Source organism: Buteo buteo, chromosome 13, assembly GCF_964188355.1.
Source record: "Buteo buteo chromosome 13, bButBut1.hap1.1, whole genome shotgun sequence".
In the NCBI taxonomy this organism is placed as follows: Eukaryota; Metazoa; Chordata; class Aves; order Accipitriformes; family Accipitridae; genus Buteo; species Buteo buteo.
Genome location: NC_134183.1, coordinates 9,195,976 through 9,217,893, shown reverse-complemented (window position 1 = coordinate 9,217,893; position 21,918 = coordinate 9,195,976). Strand labels below are relative to the sequence as shown.

General features: G+C 45.7%; 1 protein-coding gene across 1 annotated transcript in view; it reads left to right on the top strand.

Moving 5' to 3' along the window:
- The window catches only part of IGDCC4 (immunoglobulin superfamily DCC subclass member 4), a 100,442-nt gene that overhangs the window by 390 nt on the left and 78,134 nt on the right, over positions 1-21,918 (top strand). The gene's annotated exons all lie outside the window — the stretch shown is intronic.

The following is a 21,918-nucleotide window of genomic DNA, read 5'->3' as shown; positions in this document are numbered from 1 at the left end:
CCCCTGTCCTTCCCCCCCCCCCGTGGCCATATTTCACCACCCCCCCTCCATCCCCTTCTTTCCCCCGTCTGCTTTTCGTCCCACTGAGTCAGGCGACGGCCACGCTCGTGGCCTCAACCCGTGTCTGGATGGTGCCTCCTTTGGGGTCACCTTTTGGGGGTGACACAGGGTGTCCCCCGCAGGGAGCCCCCCTCGGGGCCAGGCTGGGGGGGTGGAGCGGGCCAGCAGCAGCGACCCCCGGGCTTCCACCTCCCCAGTGGCAAGTTTCCTCTGGAGGGGTGGCTGCTGTGCCAGGCTGGCCGGGGGACAAAGCGCTTGTCTGGTGAGGGGCTGGCCTGGAGCAGGCCCAGGTGTCTGGCAGGGCCGTGGTGGGGACCCTCACCCTGCTCCCACCAGCGCAGGACGCCTGGGTGGGCAGATGTCCTGTTGGTCAAGGAAGCGACCCAGGAATAGCCGTGCTCCTTGCGCCCATGTTTTGCAATGGTTATGCAAACGGCTCCGTGCACGGGTACACGTACGCCTGTCGTGCTGGCTGACTTTCTGCGTTTGCCGTCGAAGTTTGCATCGAGGGTCGTTGGAGCTGCAGACCTTGGGGCGCGTGGTTTGTTGCCTGTGCGTGAACAGACCCGCAAAAGCTTTTGTCCTTGTCCCCGAGAAGGGGTTGGACAGGTGTAGGCTGGCAGAGCTGTGCCGAAAAATGTGAGCTTTGTGTGTGCCCTGGAGTTGCTCTCGTTTAAAAGAGCCTCCTAAACGAGGGATTGCAGTAGAGGAGCCATCCCTATGTCATTGTACATTTTTATTCCTTTTTATGATGCATTCAGGTTCGGCAGAACATAATAACAGCACAAAGGATGTTTAGTCTTTATGGCTTTGAAAATAGCCTTTTGGGGGAGAATACAGTGTGGTGGACGGCTGCAGGGTTGTTTTCTTTCTTTTTTTTCAGAACATTGAGCTCCCGTAAGGTGTAGGTTATCATTTGATATAGGTGCAGCGTTACGGTGGCTGTGTGTAGAAATGAATAACGGTCCATGTAAATGGCCCATTGTCATCTGTGCGTGTGGGTTTTTTTTAGATGGATGGCGGTCTGTGACCCCACCAGCAGATGAATGGGTAAGCTGAGGCGGGTGGGAGCTGCATCTCCTGCATGTTTGAGCAAACAGCTAAGTGGATCCCGAGGCTTGTAACGGAAAACAATGATTTAAAAAAAAGAAAAAGAAAAAGGCGGGGTGGTGGAGTGGATGTTGTTTTTCAAACCCACTTCAACAAGAAAACTTCAAATGCTTTGTGGGAATTTGCAGTTGTGGCTTCTCCGCGTTTTTTGGAAGCCAATAGGCAACTAGTGAAAATTGTTTCTGTTTGTTTTCTAACAATGGGCTATATATTGTGTAGAGAGGTAGTGACTGCATTCGCGCAGTCTATGGACGTGCCACTTGGTACATACGGATGTGCTTTCCAACAGGTGGGTTTGATTCAGAAAAGAAAAACAGGGACTTGTTTCAATCTGAAATTAATTTGGCAGAAGATTGAAATGGTTTTGGTAAAGTCCGCATTTGATCCCAAAGCCCGTGTGTTTTGATCCAAAGTTCAAGCCTCACTGGGTATGGAATACCTAGGAGAGAAGTAGACTGGAAAACCTTCCCCCTTCTGTGGACTTGATGGAAGCCGTGCCAGTTTACACTAGCTGGGGATGTGATCCAGTGTTTTGAAAGCCTTCTGCCTGTCCTACTTTGAGACTGTTTTCCCTGCAGTAGCAGGAAAGGGTTTAAGGAAAAAAAACACAAAAAACCAAACAACAAAACAACCCCCTTCAGTTGACTCTGGCAAGGGGGTTGTGCTGGTTGCTTTCCTTGGGGCTCTCTACAGGGGATGTGTCGGTGAGAAGTGGGCTGAGCTTTCCGTTCGAACGATCAGCTGAAATCCGTCTGGGTTTATGTCATTTGGATTTGTGGTTGAGTCCTCTTGCGGCAGAACAGATTTCCTTTTTCAACATCACCTAACTTTAGGTCTGATTTGTTTTATCCTTCCTGTCACATCTGTCTTGGTGGCGTAACCCCGCAGCCAGCTGTGTGGAGTTAGTGCCTCTGCCTGGGGAAGTCAGTGTTACCATTGTTTGGGGATCGTGCGTCTCTGCTGCTGCGGTCGCCTGCGCTTTGCAGGATGTCACCTGCATGCAGATCCGCTTGCCCTGTTGACTGTGGCGTTGCGCTGTCGCCTGTTCATGGGCTGGGTTGCAAGGAGGCAGGATGAGCAGTGCAGGGAAGGGGTGTTTCTTACAGGCCCCAAGAAACGGGGGGCACTGGCAGTGCCAAACACTTGTGCACACCACATTAGCGAGGTTTTGCCTGTATCATGTTTCCAGGGGCAGGTTTCTTGTGCTGGAGCTTGCTGCCGTTGTGCTGCGGCTGTCATGACAGCCAGTCTCTGAGCCCTGATGGCAGAGGCTGCTCAAAAGCGGGGAATGTCTCTGCTGGCGTTTCTCTGTTTTTCTTCTGGTGTGTGAGGCTGAAGGAGAAACTGCTCAGGCTTGGTTCTGTTTTTGTTTTCCCTAGCTTTTTTGTTTTCCTTTTTTGTGCCCTCTCCTTTCACTACCTTGAAGTCCAAAGTGAAGCAGAACCTGCTGATTTTCTGATGTCTCCCCCTTTCTGCAGCAGACTTTCTCCTGGCAGCTGTAGAAAGTTTGATCTGCTGCAGGGGGCCCCATGCAGGGTGGGTGTGTGGCTGATGGTACATGAGCCACTTCAGAGTGGCGAAAGTAGTAATTTAAAAAGAAAATGTTTGGCAATCTGCCTTTCCCTGAAGAAGGGAGACGATTCTCCCTGCATGCATGCTTGCAGCCTGATCTGGAGCTGGAGGTAGCTTCTGTGGTACAGCACAGGTCTCTCTGCATGGGGGGCACCAGAGCCCCTTGCTTTTGGGAACTGCTGGGGTGGGCTGGGTGTTGCTGCAGCATACAGGACACCTCCCTTGAGTGCCCACTGTGATCCTGGGCCAGTTGCTTCATCTGCTATGGTGCCCTCAGGGCCCACCTTTAGACAAAAGTAGAGACACTGCACGCTTCTCTGTCAAAGGTGTTGAGAAGATAAAAATCCATCAACGAGGGTGAAATCCATCAATAAGTATTCAGCACGTACATGATCTTTGTCACTATAGTGTACAACTGTCCCAAGGGCAGAGTGCTGCATTGTCCCATGTTGGCTCATGAATTCGTGCCTCCTGATACTGTATTGCTTGCTGGGTGATTTGAACTCTGACTCCCTCAGAGCTGCCTTCCCAAAGGCTGGCTGTTTTCCCAGGGAAGAATCCAGGTGCTTGTGAACCAGATTGAGCATTTGCAGCGTAAGAGATGCTGCTTGCACGATTTACATGCTCCTCTCCTGTTTAAATGGCTGCCAGGCCATTAAGCCTAGTCATGGTTATATAATTAAGATGGGAATTAATATTTAATCTGATTGTAATTTGTTGCTGGAATCCATCCCAAACTGTATCTCTGTGTGAGGCGAGTGTGTACCTGAGGGAAAACTGAGGCCAGTGTTACACGCAGGGGATTCTCTGCTTGGACACTGGGAATTATAGGCCTGCCTTGGGTGATGGCAGAAACCCTAACCTTTACAAACCTCGAGCGATCATAGTCATTTTGTTATCTGTAGGAAGCAAATGTTTGCTTTTAGTCAGCTGTAATACTAGATGGGATATGGTAAATCCTTGTTATCAGTATTTGCCAAGTGTGTGTTGGGCCAAAATCAACTCTGGTGCAATTTCGTTACTTTCTGGAGAAGAACTGGACCCACTTGTCTACAGTATTTTTAGCCTGGTTTTCTAAGGAAAAGAGACTTACGTAGTCATGCTGTCTGGTTGTCTGTTCATCTCCCTTTCCTTTTCTAAATAATTCTTGGACCTGCTGGTCAGTCATAGCTAGTGTGGACATGGAGAATTCAGACCTTTTGAAAATAAGTGATCAAGTAGAGGAGAGAGATGCAGTTTCTGCATGGACTGAAGGAGAGGCACTGGAAAACCCACCTAGGAGAGGAACCTGAAGTGCTTCAACTGCAGGAAGAGCTTTGAACAGATCTTGCACCCTGTTAGGCTAGGACAGGGTAATCCAGTCATAAGACACAAAGCTGCAGGAAATCACTATCTCAAGTCCTTGTGTCCACTTGTTTATTTTATTTTTGAAGTCTTTTATGCTTTAAAACGTGCTGTTGTTTTATGGTTACGCCAGCATTCGCGTCACAGGGCTTGGTAGTTGTTTTGCTTTTCTCTCTTCTTGGGAAAGCGTTTTCCAAACACAGGACTTGGAGCTGCTGTGATATTGGCTCTTTCTGTAGGCTTTGTGTTGATCACTTGCTGTCTCTGCCTCAGTTTTCCTGTTTGTTCCAGCTGGGCAGAAGATGCTGTCGCACACTGTAAACATATAAAGAACACCGTCACTCTAAGTACCCTTACTGCATTTATTAAAATCCCATGAGTAAGTGACCTCCAAGTGCTTCTGATGCTTTTCTGACTTAACGGCTTCTTGGTGAGAGGATCCACAGTTGTTAAAACTGAATCTGCCATCTTCATAAAAAGCAGGGTTGAGCTGTGTTTTCATGAGCCCTTCTAGAGATGCTAAACCCCACACCAGATGTGGGGGGAAGGACCAAAGAGCTCCTTCTAGTTTGTTTGACTTTCACTGGTATGCTGAAGTCATCCTTAAAAGACCATTGAATTTCCTAATTCTGAAGAGTAACAGAGCCTTCATAGGGAGGGGAAGAGTTGGTCAGTGTTTACTTCCAGGAAGGTAGATACCTGCTAGAGTTGCAGCTGCTGAGAAGAGACATTCTCCCTGGGAGAACCCAAACACTTGTCATCAGCCTTGTTTGAGCATATCTAACACTTTCCTGTTTGCACGTGTCAAGACACTTTGCTCATGAGTGTGTAGGTCGTGGTACTTCTCCCTTGGATGTGGTTTTGTTCATGTCACTGATGCCCTTTGGTGTCTCTGAGTCAGATCCTCTCCTGCTCATAATCCATGGGATCCTGCTGTTGTGATATGGGCCTGCTTTATCTGAGAAGTCCAGCAGATGTAGTGTGTTATCTCTGTGGCTAATAAACATACTTTGTGGTGGTTATGATAAGCAATTACTGTATTCCACTGAAACTTTCATATGAGATGTTCTGAAATTATTTAAAAATCTGTATCTGCATTTTAAATGCAGTTGCCTATTACTGCCATATTAAATTCAGCTGAGCTATTGAATAACCTGATTTATTATTATGCTTTCTTGTTTTTTAATGTTTTAATTTTTTTTCAAGATCTCTCGTGGATTTCTTGAGGACAGGTCATTAATATTAAAGGTGTGTTAATGAAATGTGAGCATCCCCAGAGGTTGCTCTCAGCCCAAATTGGTGGGAAAATTAAAATCTAGTGTGTGAAGCTATTGCACCTGTGCTCAGTCTGCTGTGGCCCTTTCCCTTATTCTGACTGATTTCCCTGCTCTCATTTCCTGCTTGGGTCTTTGAACCACAATCCCTTTCGAGTCGGGATGGCTTAGCACCTTGTTAAATACAAGAATTTGGGAAATTAAACAGTTAAAACAGAACTCCAGAGAAAGGTGCTGGGATGGCAGAACTTGGAGCAGAGGTACAGCAAACCTGGGCTGCAGAAGTGATGCCAGGCTGGCTGGGGTTGGGGGGAATGTGATAAGCTCCTCCTTTATGTTTCACTGTCTGTGCTGGGAAATGTGTGTCCTTGATAGTTTATAAATGGACTGTCGATAGATGATCAAGTTAATTGGTGTGACCAAAAAGGTCATTACTTAATGGGATGGATTTCCTGTGCTGTGTTGTGTGAATACACCAAGGGTTTTGGCAAAACCTGGCTGTTTATGCATGCAGGGCTTTGATAAATCTTTTTCAAAAGCATCAGCAGTGCTTATAGGTTTTAAAATTACCTAAAGTTTTGCACTTGATGCAAGACTGTCCTCTGTGCCTCTTGGCTGGCTAGCTGGATCTGACTTGCAGAATGGGTGCATGTATTTTCCAGACAAAAGTAGAATTGTGCCCAATATTAAAAGAAAACTAGTCAAGTGTTTACTAATTTGTTATTACTGTAACTGAGAAGGCTTTTATGTTCCTTTGGAAATTTTTGTCCTCTTTTTGTCTCTTTATTTTGGAGATGGCCTAATGAAAAACTCCAGTGTGCTCCTTATAGTGCTAATGCCATGTGCTGTTACCCTTCTGGAAATATCATTCTGTAGTCCTTCTCTTAATCATGTTGACCCAGAGGGACCGGGCTAGTTGCAGCCTATTTCTATGCCCTACCAGTCCGGCTTACCTGTTTGACTCCTGGCAAAGCCTTGAGAGAGCTTGTAAGGAGACATGGAGCTTCTCGTGACAAAAAAAGACAAAGGTTGGGGAGGACAGAGAATTAGCAGATGTTCAGGCTGATGTTCAGGGGGTTTAGCCAGTGGTGTTGGGATGGGACCTGTCACTGTAGGGGAGATAAGGCTTGTGTACAAGATGCTGGGGCTCATTTGAGGTTATCTTCAGCAGTGGGGTAAGAAGTGTGGCATGGGGTGGGGGATCTGAGGCTGCCGGCTTGACTCCATTATTTCCTGCTTGATAGGTATTTTCCCCTGCCATAGAAGCTCAGGCAGCCCTGCTGTTAGAGAATTTAGGTTGTTACAGGAGGGCGATCATGTGCTCCACAGGTTTGTGTGTGCTTGCAAAGGCACTGTGGGTTGTCACATAGCAAGGCATCTTGGCGAAATACGCATAGAAGATAAAAGGGGAAAAAAACCCCCAGCATCTGATCCAATACCAGCTCCTTTGCTGGATTGGCAAAAATCGTTTAGATCCTCCTTCCCAAGAACGATTTTGTAAACATAATACTGCCTATTAACCATGTAAATTACTGTCATTGGTGGCAATTGTGATGGAAAGATAAGTGTCTTGAAACTCTGGTTTGATTTACCCCTCCTGCCCCCTCCCTCCCCCCCCCGCCCTGCTTGCTAACCAGTTGTTTATGTCAGCGCTGATTGCGGCTTTTGTCAGAGAAATCAAAATATTGATCAAAATTATTTAGCTGTTTTTCCTAGGTCACAGTAAATGCAACTTTTCTTTCTTTTCCTTTGTACTCTTTTCTCTGTACTGAAAACAAAGCGAACCTTTCCTCGAGGAGATGAGCCGTATGTTCCTGAAGTCAAATGTCATCTGCTTGAAGAGGGTCCTTAGGAGCAGACTTCATATCTGGAGGCTTTCCTCAAGAGTCTGTCAGTTGAAAATCTGGCTAGCAGCATTATCTCAAGTACTATTGTGGGGTTTTCTTTACGTGCAAAGTGGGGAGAAAAGGAAGTTTCTCTCAGCTGCTGGCAGAGAATAGCTTCCCATTTACTTAACGCTTGTGGCTGCTGCCAGAATTTTCTGTTTAGCAGCAGAGGATGTTAAGTGTGGGGTGAAAGGCTCCAGTAACACTTCAGCATCCGGGCACGAGGCTGAGCTGTCAAATAATTCTTCTCACTCTTTGTTTTTTATACCAGTCAAGGCACTTGGATAGTGTTGTAGGTTTAAGGCTAGTGAGGTTGCGCTGCCTTCATGTGTACTGCAGGAAGCTGAGGACATTTCTTGGTTCAGGTTTAATGGTTGTGCTTGAACAAAAGCATGTCTGAAAGAGCAACACCCACTTCTGACTTAAAAATGTGTTGTGCATGCTTGTCCATCACAGCCCCTTGGTAGGCTGGTTTGATGTCCTTGCCCAGTAATGTGCACCTTCATTCAGTCTGAATTTACCTAGCTGTGGTTTATAGGTGTATATGAAGACAGGTACTGGTATGAAAAGCCTCCCTGTGAGTATGTGTACACTGATCAAATTTCCTGGTAACCTGCTCTTTACTAAGCTGAATACATGCAGGTCCTTGAGTCTTTCACCTGTTTTCCATAGCTTAATCTCAGCCTTCTGCAGCTAACACTAGTGTAAGTAAGAGCCCTGCTTTTCTCAGCAGTTAGGTGTTTGCTCAGCGATGGAAATTTCTTAGCTGCTTTGATTCAGAGCCTGACTTTTTGGATCTGGACCCTGCAAGTCCCTCAGGGCACCTGTTCCCCTGCAGCTTAGCACAGAGCTGCCATTTAGCTCGGGCAGCCAGTGCTGGATGTGGCTTTCCAGATGTGATGGGATCGGAGCCAAGCAGAGGGAAAAGTAAAGAAACCTTCAGGTCCAAGAGCATCTCTTTGGTGAGCAGCCGAGCTGTTGCTGAGGCAGATTTTGGGTGTTGCAGCAAGACGCTCGCACATGGGAAGCTAGAGGAAGAATCAGGATGGGGCACGTATGTGCAGCTTCCATATAGCTTTTAAAGAGAAAGGCTGCTGTCTAAGCCAGAATCATGCTGTGTGGTTACACTTGCGTAGAAAAAAACTGTCTTAGTCTTACAGCAGCTTCCAAGTAACACCTCAGCCATGTCGTCCATCAGCACTTCAAGTACAGGTGGAGCATATGGAGCTTTGCCCTCTCCCACTCATAAAGATGCCTCTGCCCTTTTCCATGTCGCCTACACAATGCAGTTTTTATATTCTTGTGTAAATGTTGCCAGCCCCTGCCCAGTGTCCATGAAGCAGCAGTGAGCCTTCAGAATTAGGAAACCAATAGTAGGACTTCTTGGGCATTTAGTTCCCTGCTGCATGACACACTTAAGAGTGGCTTCAGGCCATTTTGTCTGCATCATAGTTTTTAATTTGTAAAATGAGGTATTAAAATTCCTGTCTGAGAGGCTGAGTGTGAATACTCTTGGGGTGGAGGCATTCAGATGCTGCAGGGCAGTGTGCTGCAGGTGTGTGTTTCAGATGTAGAGCCCTGTAGAGATGGGGAATAGGTGCTGTACAAAATGCATCTGTTTATGTGGCTGTGCAGACATAGTTGTGCCTACCTGTTTGTGGTGCATCAACTCTGGATGTGTGCGGGTGCAGTGTGAATACAGAGATGTGTACATGGTGGGTGCAGGCCTGTAAATGAAAATTCATGATTACTTGTTTATGTATTTTAAAGTTTGTGGGTTTAAAAAAAATACTACCCTCATAGGGAATATTTTCTTCTCACCAGAAACTTGTTAGACTGGAAATTTCACAGTACTAATTTTTATGGCACTTTCTAAGCTGAACTAATTGGGTATTTTGGAAGGGGGAAGACAAGGGTGTGGATGTGCGTTTTTATGTAGATTTCATTAAAAATGTGACTTGGATTATCCTGCTAGCTATCTGAGCGATGTGAAGGTCTCTGCTGGAAAATGCAAGTGATTATAGGCTGGTGACTAACAAATAATCCTTAGCTAGTATGGCATAGGCTCAATTAATGTTAATCCCTGCTCAGCAGTAGTAAAAGTTGGATAAAGTCAAGGAGGTTTTGCAAGGCTGTTACTGACCTGAACATGAGAATGACCACACAGCACTCCCTAAAATGAAACCAGGTCTTTGGAAGAGCCATCATTCTCATCATTTCCTTCTTACACTAGAGCTATTCAAAATGGCCCAAAATTGCCTGGTTATGAAGATGAGGATTTCTTTTGTGCTGATGTTACGTGCTGAGACACACAGGACCTCATTAAAAGAGGAGCAGCAGTAATTAGTCTAGATTAATGGAAATAAATCTGGTTTTAGTAATAAATGAGGTTGTGTTCCTTGGTCCAGAGCAGCCACTATCTATAGCGCTCACCTAGCCGTCTGATGCACAGAGGCAAAACCTTTCCTCACTGTGGAGAAAAATGGGCAATTTGGGTGTTTTTGCTGAAATCTCGGTATAAGTCTGGGTGTTGTTTTTAGATGTGTTTTGGTGAAATAAGCAGAAGCCCAGAGACAGCAGGGAGAAGCATTACATACGAGCTTGGACCCCGCTGATACCGGAGGGCCCCAGAGTGGTGTGGTGGTCCCCACAGGCATTCTGCTGCTTGGATACTGGACTGTTGAAAGCGTGTCCTTCACCATTTGGAAGCAGACTCAGTCCTTTTACTGCTTTGTCCTCAAACTGTCAGGTTTCAGCTGGCTGCAGCTTTGGAAAAAGGATAAATTTATGTGTTCTGAAGAGAAACTTGCACTGACAGTGGGTAAATGCACTGTAGTTGTTGGAAAGTTAAACAGCCAAGTAGGTGTGAGGGATTTTGGAACATAAGGCTATGATATATATTTTTCTCCTGTTGTTATGGTAGAAGTAAGTTTAAATTTGGAAATGGGAAGGCAAATTCCCACCCATTCTGACCCTCGGTCCTAACCATCTTCAAAAGGTGGTACTGCTCGTTCTTTTCCTCCACCTTCAAGTGCATCCCAGTAGCCATGGATATGGGTGTTACCTTGCTATTTCTCCTAACATGATCGCTGAGCTGTAAGAGCTCACTTTGCATTTTCAATGATAACTGAGTTTCCAGATCACAATCAGATACTGTCTTTTAAAACTGGACCAGGTGAGATGTTACACCAGGAGTACGCAAAGTCCTGAGATGGTCAAGTCCTTGGTAAGTTCATTGCATTGCCTAGCTGTGGGCACTCCTTTGACTTAACAGTTTAGCATCTCCTGTTTTATTATTTTCAGTGTCTCCTTCTCAAACCTACCCTCTTATCTGCTATTGTCCAAGTAAGGCTGATTGGCTAGCTGTATTGATAATGTACCTTTGTGGGTTAAGTGATAACAGAAAGGAGCAGAGCGTGGCTAGATAAAGCCAGGGGTAGTCCACACCCTTGGAGGGAGCTGGTGTCGGACACTACAGCCTGTAGCCTGGCAGTGAAGCACAGATGGGTTTTGTGACTTCCTGGAGGCCGTGCAGTGCATGGTGACAAAGCTGTGCCTGGACAGAGTCTGTTGCTTTGTCTGGACTGCCCACGCTGTCTGTTCTCTGCAAAATTAACTCATGGCATAAGCCCCCCTCACCTTTCTCTTGTGTTCCCATGCTGCGTGGGTGGTGTGTGCTCTCTGCTGTCCTTGTGTCCTCCCAGAGAAGTGAAAGCTCTCTTGGGGTGATGCAGGCTTGCAGTGACAGTCGTCTGCAGTGAGCTGTTATAACATACTTTCCTGTTAGTTTTCTTTGTTGCTGTTCTGAATTGTCTTCTCTTCCCCTGTGTGCTGGCTCATTATTTCTCATTAATTCATGGTTTGTGCAATTACCTGGGAAATGCAGGAGAGTTGGCAGGAGTCTGATGAGCCTGACTTCTCTTCTTGGGGGTAGGTGACTTTGTAACGATACAGCATGGGAGAGTTGGTTCTTGTCTTTTTGGAGCAGCAAGTTGCACACCCAGGCCTCGCTGCTGAGGCTCTGTGGGACAGGTTGGCTGTTTTGAAGAGACCTGGAAAGCACAAGGGGCAGAGACAGGGGCTATATGTGCAGATTTCTTGCGTACCTGGTAGGACGGAAACCGGAACCATTCTTGGCGTTTTGTATCTGTTCTGTATTACGACACTTTACACCCTGTCCTGAAGAGACTATCCAGACTTGAACCCCAGCCTATCAAGAAAATGTGAGCAAACAAGGGAGGCTCTTTGCTTAACTTTAAAAAACAGAAATGTACAGTAAATAGTTCTAAATTCATGCCAGGGGATTTTGTTTGTTGTGAAAGCTTTCAGCTCGGTCTGAGGAGTGCATGTGTCTTGGGATGTGTGTCAGAGCAGTGTCACCCCTGCAGAAGGGTTCTTTGCCCTTTTTCTTTGCAGACTGCATTTCAGGTAAGAATAGAGATGTGATCTGGTCCCTTTTTGGGAGGAGAAAGTCAGCCCACAGCAAGATAAAAGGGCTGTCACTGATTAAAACATCACAGTTTCTCTACTTGTAGCTGGTGTTTTACTGGCAAATGTGTCATGCCACTGGTTCCCCCATATGAATGCTCCTCTTTTTTGAGGGTTGTATTCAGAGGTGGACTCCCCAGCTGCTAGGAAGGACCTCTTGAGGGAAGCTGGACTAGGCTGTTTGATGGATGGTTTCACAGTTAGAGTTCAGGCTGTTGGTGGAGAAGGGGCTTTACCTGCCTTCCTCCTTCCTTTTTTATTTTCATGTGAATGGCAGAATCTCATTACCAACAGCACTGGCAGGGCTTTGAAGATTTCTGGCCTAATTATCTTATTTGCGCTGCGAGTAGCAGTGAAATCCAGGTGCTGTCAGGTAGACTTAGCTATTGTGCCAGCTGTACAGGGGTGGGAGAAAAAGGCCTCCTGAAAGGGCTTGTGTGGAGGGTTTGTTTCTGATGGTGCAGGCTGGCCTGGGTTGCATGCATGTTCCCCAGCTGTACAGGTGCTGCAGGATTTCCTGCAAGACCTGGATGGGGTGAATGAGGTACAAGCGAGAAGCTACCATGTTCTGGACTCCATCTGTGGCCATGCAGGTGCCTTTTTTGGGTAATGCTTGTGAAGGTCTAGCCTGCAAGGTTGAGTTCTTTTTTCATCAGAACTGTAAAAGCAGATTAATGATATCTAGAATCTGCCAGTTGGCTAAACTTCATCTGCTGTCCTTGGGCAAGGTTGAGGACTGTTTTCTGTGTATGTGACTTCCTAATGGCTTCCTCAGCAGGAAGTTTTAGGTACCTTCACATAATTGCCAACAGTCGTACATATGGAGGGTTTTGGCAAACTGAATTTTTCCCTCTTTTCTATTCAGCTCACTTCTAACAGGAGAGAGATGTGGAGGAAGACTGTAACCTTGAGAATGGCAGTGGCAGAAGGAGCTGTGTTGGAGGCAGTGGTCTGTGGAGCACATCAAGGGCTTGCAAACTCTTGGCATAGCCAGAGGCCTTCTCTGGAAGTAAAAACTGGACAGGGCACAGCTGATGGGTTGTAACAGGAGATGGCCAAAGATACCCAGGAAGGGAAGAGGAGGTGTTTGCCAAGGCTGTGTGAAGCAGTTTCACAAACTAACTTAAGGACCAAAATCGAGATGGATATTCCCAAAAGAAAGCAGCTGCAGCCCTCTTTTTGGGAGCAGAGGCAGGATCCTGGAGCCACAGAGGTGGGCAGCTCCATCCTCACTTGGGATGTAGACATGTCTCTTCTGTGTCAAGGTGGGCCAGAGCGAGGTGGCAGTGGGGATTGAGCTGTGTCTTGCCTGGGGGCTTTCCCTCTGACTTGGCTAGAAAATGCTGGGTGTTTCACAGAGTTCTTCTGTGAACATGGGTGCCTAGCCACTGCCGTGGAGAAGCATCCTGTTATCCCTCTCTCCGCGGAGGGGCTGTTTGGTTGTTGCATGTTTTTGCGTGCTATGATATATAATTACAAAGGTGGTGGGTCAAATGTAGCAAGTTTCAGTGGTGTGTGTGCGAGGGCTGTGATAGAGCCATGTATTTGCACCTCATTTCTGAGACTCTGATAGAGATATATCTCTGTATTTATGCTCGGATACAAGGAATTATCTGCTATTTGAGTGAAATGGGTCAAAATGTTATTAACTCTAGCTATTCCCATCCTGAAGCTTTAGCAAAGTGTTGCCACATCTCTTGTGTAGGCAAGGAGCTTCTGAGGCAGCTATGGTCTAAGTAACACTAAACTGCATGTAGCAGGGGTCTGAGTGAACCCTCCCAGTACTGCTTTGTAGGTGAAGCCAACCAGTCTCTGCAAGGCTATTGCTTAGTCCTAATAACACTCCCTGTGGCTTGTATATCCAGAACACTGACTGCTGAGTAAAATGAGTGTGTAAAGTCAAGGAATCCTTGCACATCTTGAGTATTGCTTTCCCTTTCTGTGGTTCCAGATAGCAGCTGGGAGAAAGTTGGTTTGGAAAACAAAGCTGTTAGGAACCATTTGTTTAGACACAAGGCAAAATGAAAGTGGAAAACATAATCTGTCTGTTCCCCTCAGCCTCCCACCTTCTTTTTGTTTAAAATATCCACATGCCATTTACTTTCAATAAACAAAAGATGTTTCTTATAAGCTGGTGTTTACTAGTAGGGAAATGTGATTTATTAGAGAACAGAAATCCCTGCTCGTGCCTATGTTTTCAAACTGGAGCAGGAGTTCATAATTTTATAGACCTTTCAAGAATGGATTTCCTAAAGCAAACAGTGAGGAACTGTTAAATTATAGCCATGTAAAGCAACAGTGTAATAGTGTGATTGCTCAGTACTAATGGCTTTATTATTCTGTACCAAATAGGAGTGGTTTGGGCTGGTGGGAGATAACATGCCTTTCCTGAGATAGCTTTGGAGCCGATTCAGAGGAGAAGCCAATTTGAGATTCTTGGGCAACTTCTTTCCCTCGTAATGAGGGAGATAAGGACTGTATGGGTGTTCTCTTACTCCAGCTTTCTTCCAGGATCATGCAGGGAGGAGCAGCTTCCAGAAAAGCAAAGTATGGTTTCTCTCTACAGTCTGACAGCCACTAAAGTCTCACACTGCCCCTCTGAGTTAGGGTCTTAGCTTTCCCAGCATTTGCTTGGGGCATCTCTGTGACCTGTTTGCCCTTTAGAGGGAATAGGGGAGCGATGCAGTTCCCCTCCAGATTCATGGGTGGTGGAGGCTGTGTTGATGCCTTTCTTCAGCCCTGTCTGAGCTCACCAGCCCAGCAGGACTCTTAGGCAGTTGGAGTGCAGTGTTCAAGCCAGGGACTTTGGGACTGAGCTGCTGTGGGGGCTGCTGAATTCTTCAAATCCCTGGGCTTGAGCAGAAATGACCTTGAAGTGCCTGGCACCAACATCTCTGGATCCTGTGGAGATGCAGGTTTGTACCCCATCCGCCCATTTCTTTCCACAGCTGCTCATGTGGAGCTTAAGCAAGTTAAGGTGCCAGATGCCTGGTCTTGTCTCTGTCTTCCATGTGTCTGTCACCTCCAGGTGTTGGTGGCCCAGTGTTGTGCTGACCTGGCTGAGAATGAAGCTCTGAAAATAGTGGCCGTTTGAGGAGGGTCTGTGCTCCCTTGTGCAGCCAGCCATTACCTTCTTGGCTGTGCCGGGCAGTTTGTCACCACGGGTAGTGAGAAGCACAAGAGCATGGGTGGTCTCAGCTTGGAGCTCCAGTCTTGCAGTTAGCATGTGTCTGAGGATGCCTGCCTGGAGCCTGGGTGGGATCTCTAACAGATGCATGCACGGTGCCCTGGCCCTTCTCCAGCTTGAAGCCATTGCAGTGACCTCTGCTGAGACATGTGTGTTGAAAGGGACCGATCTCCTGTGTTTCTTGGTTTCTTTCTCCTGGTTCTCAACTTCTACATGATACATTGGGCTCATTTCTGGCTGCCCTACACATATGCATGCTGGAAAACCTTGTTACCAGCTTAGTTGGGCTCTTGGAAGAAACAGTCTTTGCAAAGAGAGCTGTGGCTTGTAATGAAATAGCTTTGCAGTAACATAGTTTCAGTGCTGCAGTATGTCTGTTCTGGCTTTCAGGTTGTTCCTGGGCTAAAAATACGGCCCATTAAGACTTCTGGAACAGTATGTATCCATATTTTAAAGATACTTTATTCCTTATGTGTTATTGCTAAGTGATTTAACTGATACTGCATTTGGAGACCTACTTTGTAAGATCACTTTGTCTGAAGTGGAAGTTGAGAAAAGAATCAAGTGTGTTTGTGTTTCTGATGGTGAGGACGTGGTGCTGCCTTGGAGGGCTGGGAGGCTTGGGTGTTGCACTGGTGTCTGATGCTGACTGATCAGGGCCGCTGGACAGCTATTTCCATTTCTGATCTCTCCTGCCCTCCGATGACAAAAGATTCAGAATTGCATGGAAAAGATTAGCATTAGGAGTTTTACCACCTACTTCATTTGAAACTGGATGCGCTTGAGATGCATTGAACAAATGGACAGTGGCCTTTCTTCTCCCTGGGGACAGCTTTTACATGGATGGGAAGCTACAGATGGGGCCCAAGGCAGAAATGCAAATAGGCAGGGCTGTGATACGAAGCATTTGGCAGGATCACAGGCTTAAAAGCTCCCTCCCCACGGCTGCTTGATCCTGCTTTTTCGGTTGTGCTGACACAGCTGGTTGTGGGCTGCACTGTGAACTGTTTGAGTGGAGCTTTGGCCTCAAAACTGTGGGATTAGGGCCTGTGCTGCTGGCACCGTGAAGCTGGCCAAGCCAGTCCATCCCAGTGCTGCTTGTAAGAAGCCCTCAGAGGTGTACTCGCTTCAAAATGACTGCTGTGATTACAGCTTTGCAGAGAAGCGCAGTAGTGAGCGTGAACAGCTAATTAGTTTTTATAACCCTCTTTTGTTTGCTTTTGAAGACACAAGTCCCTCACTTGCTTGCCTGGCTCCCGTTTGGTGTCGTGACAATGCCAGCGTGAGTGTGCGAAGCTCATGTTACGCGGGGAGAGTTCAGACAGGTTTGGTTTCAGCACAGGTCTTGTCCCTGAGCTGTTCTAGCACTTTCCTGACAGGAGGCAATTGGTATTAGAACAGGTTTGGCCCCGAGACTGTGAACAAAACGGTTTTGAGGGGCAGATCGCCCATGGTAATGAGTTCAGTGGAGGCCTGACTGTTTTTTGTAGATGAAAAGGTCAGATCTGTTGCCTGGGTTATGTAGAAAGGTTTTGTTCTGGAACAGCCTGCTCCTGATCAGCTCCAGTCTCTGCTGAGCTGCCAGGTGCTGGTCTGAACAGTGTTTTTCCTACATTTTCCTCATTGGTGAGTGTTGAAGAGTTTACTTTTTAGGTGAGTATGTTCGTTTAAGGCTGTGGTGTTCTGAGTTCAGATCAGTAACTTGGACAAACTTAAAACACCCCTGGTTTTGAGCCTACCCTACTTGGAGTTTGGTTTTAATCACAAGTTTTAACAAATTGAGCCTATTGAAAACATTCTTAGTGAAACACCCTCTTTTTTTTTTCTTCCCAGAAGCTGTTAGCTGTCTTGAAGAAACAATATTTTAATTGAAGTCATGATAAAAGCAAAGCGGCAGTGGTTGTTGTAAAGCTTAATTATTAAACAGCCTTGTTTTTAATGAAAAAAAAATCTGTAAAGAAAAAAAAGCTATGCACTTTAAAACTGTCAAAATAAAACCTAAAACTTTGAAGTCTTAAAATACTTTGGGAAATGCTGAATGTTTTTGACTGGTTATATGGAACAGCTGAACTGACTTAACTGGAACAAAATTAGAGGAACAAAGAGGTTTTGTTTCCAGAGTGTATTCTTTGCCCTTTGACAGCACTGTCTGGCTCACACTCAGAGTTAGATACCCAGAACAGGTCACTGTCAGCTTTCCCCCTTTGGTTAGACTTTCCACATAACTAGTCTGCTGGAACAACAGTAATATGCTTGTAAATGAGTAAAAATCACAGGAAGATTCAGGGGCAAGAGCAGAATTTGAAGCTCCTGTAACTGTTGCGTTGTTTTTTTGAAAGAGTCTGAGTCTCATATTGACAGTTCCTCTTCCCTAGTGCCACACGTTAGTGCTGAGTTTGAGGTTACCACAGGCTAGCAGGGTTTTTCCTGGCTGGTGTCTGATGTTGAATCCTACACAGTTGGACCTTCTCAACATGGTCTCAAAGTGAGAGACTTGCCTTCCATGGAAGATGCTCTGAAAGTCTCCCAATGAACACTTCCCATCTACACAGCAGTTTTCATCAGCAAAATGGTGAGATGGTTTCTATGCATGTGGGTTATCCTTAGCATGGTAGCTGGCACTCTGGCTCTGGGAGGTGCTCATGTGCTCTGTTCTGTAGCCGTCATTCAGGGCTATTCTCATGGAAACAAGCTCTCTGTAAAGTCTGTTTTCTGTTGGGGAAGGATAGACAGCAGGAGGAGATGAGCAGCTGAGAAACGGAGCTCTTGTTTCCATGCAAATATCCTATAAAGAACAAAAGGAGGGTGAGAAGCATGCTCAGAGATGGGATCTGCAAGCAGAAAGGCTCTGGAGTTGTCTTCCATGAAGCAACTTCAGGTCCATGTGAATGTAATTTTTACGCTCTTGTGCGTTGTGGGTCTCATGGGTGAGTCACAGATGCTGCTTTTGTTTTGAACTTCTCTAGGGCTAAATCCTCTGCTCTGGGAATTTTACTGCTGACTTCACTACACTAGGATTAGGGCTTTTAGGGTCTGCTGCTGAAATGATGCAAGTTATCTGTTCTTCCCAAGTCCCAGCTTGTAGAAGAGGTAGGATGCAAAATAACACTAAAGTTGCCTCATCTGCCCCTGTGGTATACTCAGTGTTGCTGGCTCTGAGGATCCTGGGGGCATATTTCACTGTCTTTAGGACTGCCCTGTGATTTCTTTCCCAGTGCATTGGAGAGAGCTTATTTCTCTTTCCTTGGCACCTGCGGGTGATGGGAAGGTGTCAGAGGATGGGAAGCCCTGCATCCCAGCTAAGACCACTAGCAAAACAGTGTTGTGAACAGCAGCCTCACTGGAGTCCCCTTGAGCTTGCAGCACTGCCAAGCTTGAAGGTCTTTGAGAGGAGGTGGGACTGGAGATAGGGACAGCCTCGCAGCTTACTCAAATTCATGCGGCAATGGCAAAGAGCTCTTGGGGACTGATTGGCATTCACTGCAGCAGGCAGCTGGGGTGGTTTGAGACTTGGCTGCTCAGAGCTGCCTGTCCCTGTGGTAGAGGGTACCAGCTTGATAACACAGGTAGCAGGAGCAAATGCATGTCTCCCTCTTCCATCACTGCCTCAAGCAAGGCACAGACCTCTGTTTATCAGTGTTCATGTCCTTTTGACCTACAGGTATTGAGTTAGTTGCAAGCCAGTTCACTGCCCGAGCAGATGCACCTGAATTTTGTAGCTACCATAGAAATAAGTGTCAGCAAGATGTCAGAGAGGTTAGGCTCATTATTAGATCTCATTAATTCTGTGGAATACCCTGTCGAGAATATATTAATATTCTTATTTTGTTGACATATATTAACATATATAATAGTTGTATAATTGTTACTAATAATTATGATAATAATAAGCTTCTTCTCATAGACAGTAGTCAAAATGGATATTCAGAAGTCCCCATAGGTACTCTTAAATCACAGCTGATGGACAGGAAGGTGGTGGTGTGTGCACAATGTGGTGAGAAGTGCGTTTTCTGCCTGCTTCTGCCTGGGAAGAGTGTGAGCCTGGAGGCCAGATTTCACAGATGCAATTGAATGTGTTTATCTGTGCTGGTTGGTTGGGTCAGGCAGTTTGGGTCAGGAAGTTCCTTTGCTTTTAGCTGGAAATTGCTGTTCCCTACCCTGGCATTTGCTGCCATTCAGTAGAAGCATGGTAATTCGATGTGTGCGTGCTCCTATGCTACTGCAGTGATGCAAAAGTAAAAGGACATTGTTTAAATCACCTTCAGCCTAAAGTGTCAGTTTGGAGAAGCCTGTTCTTTGCCTTGCAGAAAGATCACAGTCAGTGATAGTCTCATCTGGAGGTGTCCTTCCTGAAAGCACTCTAACTCCAGGCTTTTCACAGTACTACCCTAGATGAGATAAAGCTCTTGGTTGTGCGTGTTATATTTGCCTATATAGTTGCTCCCCTATTAGTTATAACAGAAAACCAGAGAGTGCCCTGATTTTTGGATCATTAAAAGAACTCTAAGACACATGGAGCTCAAAAGGTTCTGGATTAAAATGTGTTCTGCTGTTTTCTTAAATATACAACCTGCTAAAATCACATGGAGACCCACAGCAATTACAATACAAGGCTTGGCTCAAAGGGTACAGCTCTTCTTGGTTTATTGGAAAATAATACCCTGTGGCATATCTGAAAGCCAGATACAGGGTGACAAACCAGCATGATTATGGCAAAGAAGTAATATTCAGGATTGTCCAAAGAAAGATTAACTTTTCAAGCCAACTTTTACTGATGCAAATTGTCAATCACTCTGTTGTAATAAAGAGTAGAAATAACTAAATATGAAATGCTGACTTGTAAAGGGGTGTCATCTAAAGTGCTTTGTGTTGCCAGATTTCATGAAAATGGTTTTGAAATGTTCTGCTGCATTTGCCTTACAGAGAGGCCAGATCTGTCAGCGAGCGGGTGCTCTTGGCAGTGCATCATCCTGGAGATGTTTGGGGTGGAGCATGTGTGCTAGAACATCCTGTCTGTCTTGCAGGGGTCAAAACTAGATTGTTCCTAGTGGTGCCTTTTTAAAAAAAAATAAATAAATTTTAAAAAGGCTTTGTCCAGTGCAGGTGTAACTCCAGCTTGGTTTTCAATCTCTTTTTTTTTCTGGGCAGCAGTTCCAAATTACTACCTTCCCTGGCAGGGGGATGACTCCCTAAAGTATATCTTAGAGTTCCTGGTCTGTAGGATCAATGCAAGTTGTGTTCAGTGAACATCTCTTTCATTAAGTTTGTATTATACAATATAAAGGACATTTTTCTTCCTTCCTAGTGTGATCCCGATGCTCTGTGTTGTAGTTCCCTTGCATCTGGTGTCCAGTGTTACAGCTCCTGTTTCCTTTAGGAATTGCTCTTTCTGCTTCTTTCATTGTTATCCCTACTTGGTTTGGGTTTTTGGGGGGGGGTTGTGTTTTTTTTTTTCTTTTTTTTAATAGCCCGCATTAAAGTTGCACATTCTTTGCAGCAACCATCTTGGGCTTGATTTCTATTTTGTGTTTTTGAAGCATCCAGTGCAGTTTTGCCTTGATCTTCAAGCAAGACCACCCCAAGCAAAATAATGCAGCCTGCAGTCCTTATCCTGCTAAAGCTTAGAGGTTCTGATTTCCCTGGGTTTTGCCAAGATCCTGCTGGGCTGGGTCCAAAAGGTGAATTCAGATACCACCCAGCTTCTCTAGAACTTTGCTTCCAGCTTCAATCCTTGCATCCTCTCCCCTTAGTCTAATTAAAACCCTCTGTAACAAATGCTGTGAAGCCAGCTGCCATGCTTTGGCAGGTAGCAAACGCAGGGCAATGAAACCTCCAGCTAATCCATCCATGCTATGAAGTCATAAGAATCTTGTTAATTTTTAAAAAGCCCTTGATGCCCACTAATCCAAATCAATTTTCCTTTCTTTCATAAAGTCGTGCTTCCATTTAGGCTTCAGCTAAGAATTACAGCTAATTTGTTCGATTTTATAACAGTGTAATTGAAAAAGTGATTTTAATGTCCTGGCAACCATATTCCCTTTCTTTGGTTGTTAATGAAAGAATCCATTAAAGTTAAATGATTTGGGCACAGATTCAAGTTGAATCGCCTGAATATTCTAGGGGAGTGTTTTTGACCATCTGCTGCTCTGTCATTGGCGTTTGTGTTGTAAATGGGACTGAGAGAAGGACTTCACAGGTCTTGTTTGAACCATTAAGTGTAAAATATCATTTTAATTTTCTGATCTCAGTGTAAATAGTGGAAATACTCGGGAGAGTTGGAACTGTTCTGGTCTGTGGTATCCTGCGCTCATAAATAGCGTGGCTGAACTGTACTTCCACATCCTTTTCAGGGGATCTTATGGCTATTTGTATTGATTACAGTATATCATTCAGTGCCGTGTTGTAAGTTCCTTTTAATGACAGGCAAGACAACTGGAAGTGGAGCCGATGAAGGGGAGAGCACATGTGATGGAGAAGCGTTTTTCCCGCTGCCTTGAGTCACACTCGTTGTTTCTGTCTGGCTGCAAATAGAGCAGTGCATCCTAGTGCAGGGTTGGTGAGTGTGAACAGAGACAACTAATAAATTAGAGCAGCTGTTGTCATCGACTTACTTCCTTGCATATTGCCATGGTGGGTGATTTAGGGCTGTTGGGCCAAGCTGACATTTGGAAGCACAGGCCTTGTATATTCAAGCAAGGGCAGAGTCAAAGGGCTTGCGTCCTCCTTTCCCTGTAACGTGCTCTTCCTTTTTCCTTTGTTGCCAAGCTTTCTTGCTGTCCTCAGTGACACACGGCATGGCTGACCTGCTGGGAAGCAAAATGGACAATGAACTGTGCCATGAAATCCACTGGGGATGGCTATGGCTCTCATTGGGTTTGAGCCTGTGTCTTGGAGGTGGATGAGTCTTTGGGTGCTCTGTTAAAGCTGGAAGCATGTCCATCTTGTTAAGGATAGCTCAAGCAGCCATCCCCGCATTGTGATCTCAGGCTGCTTATCA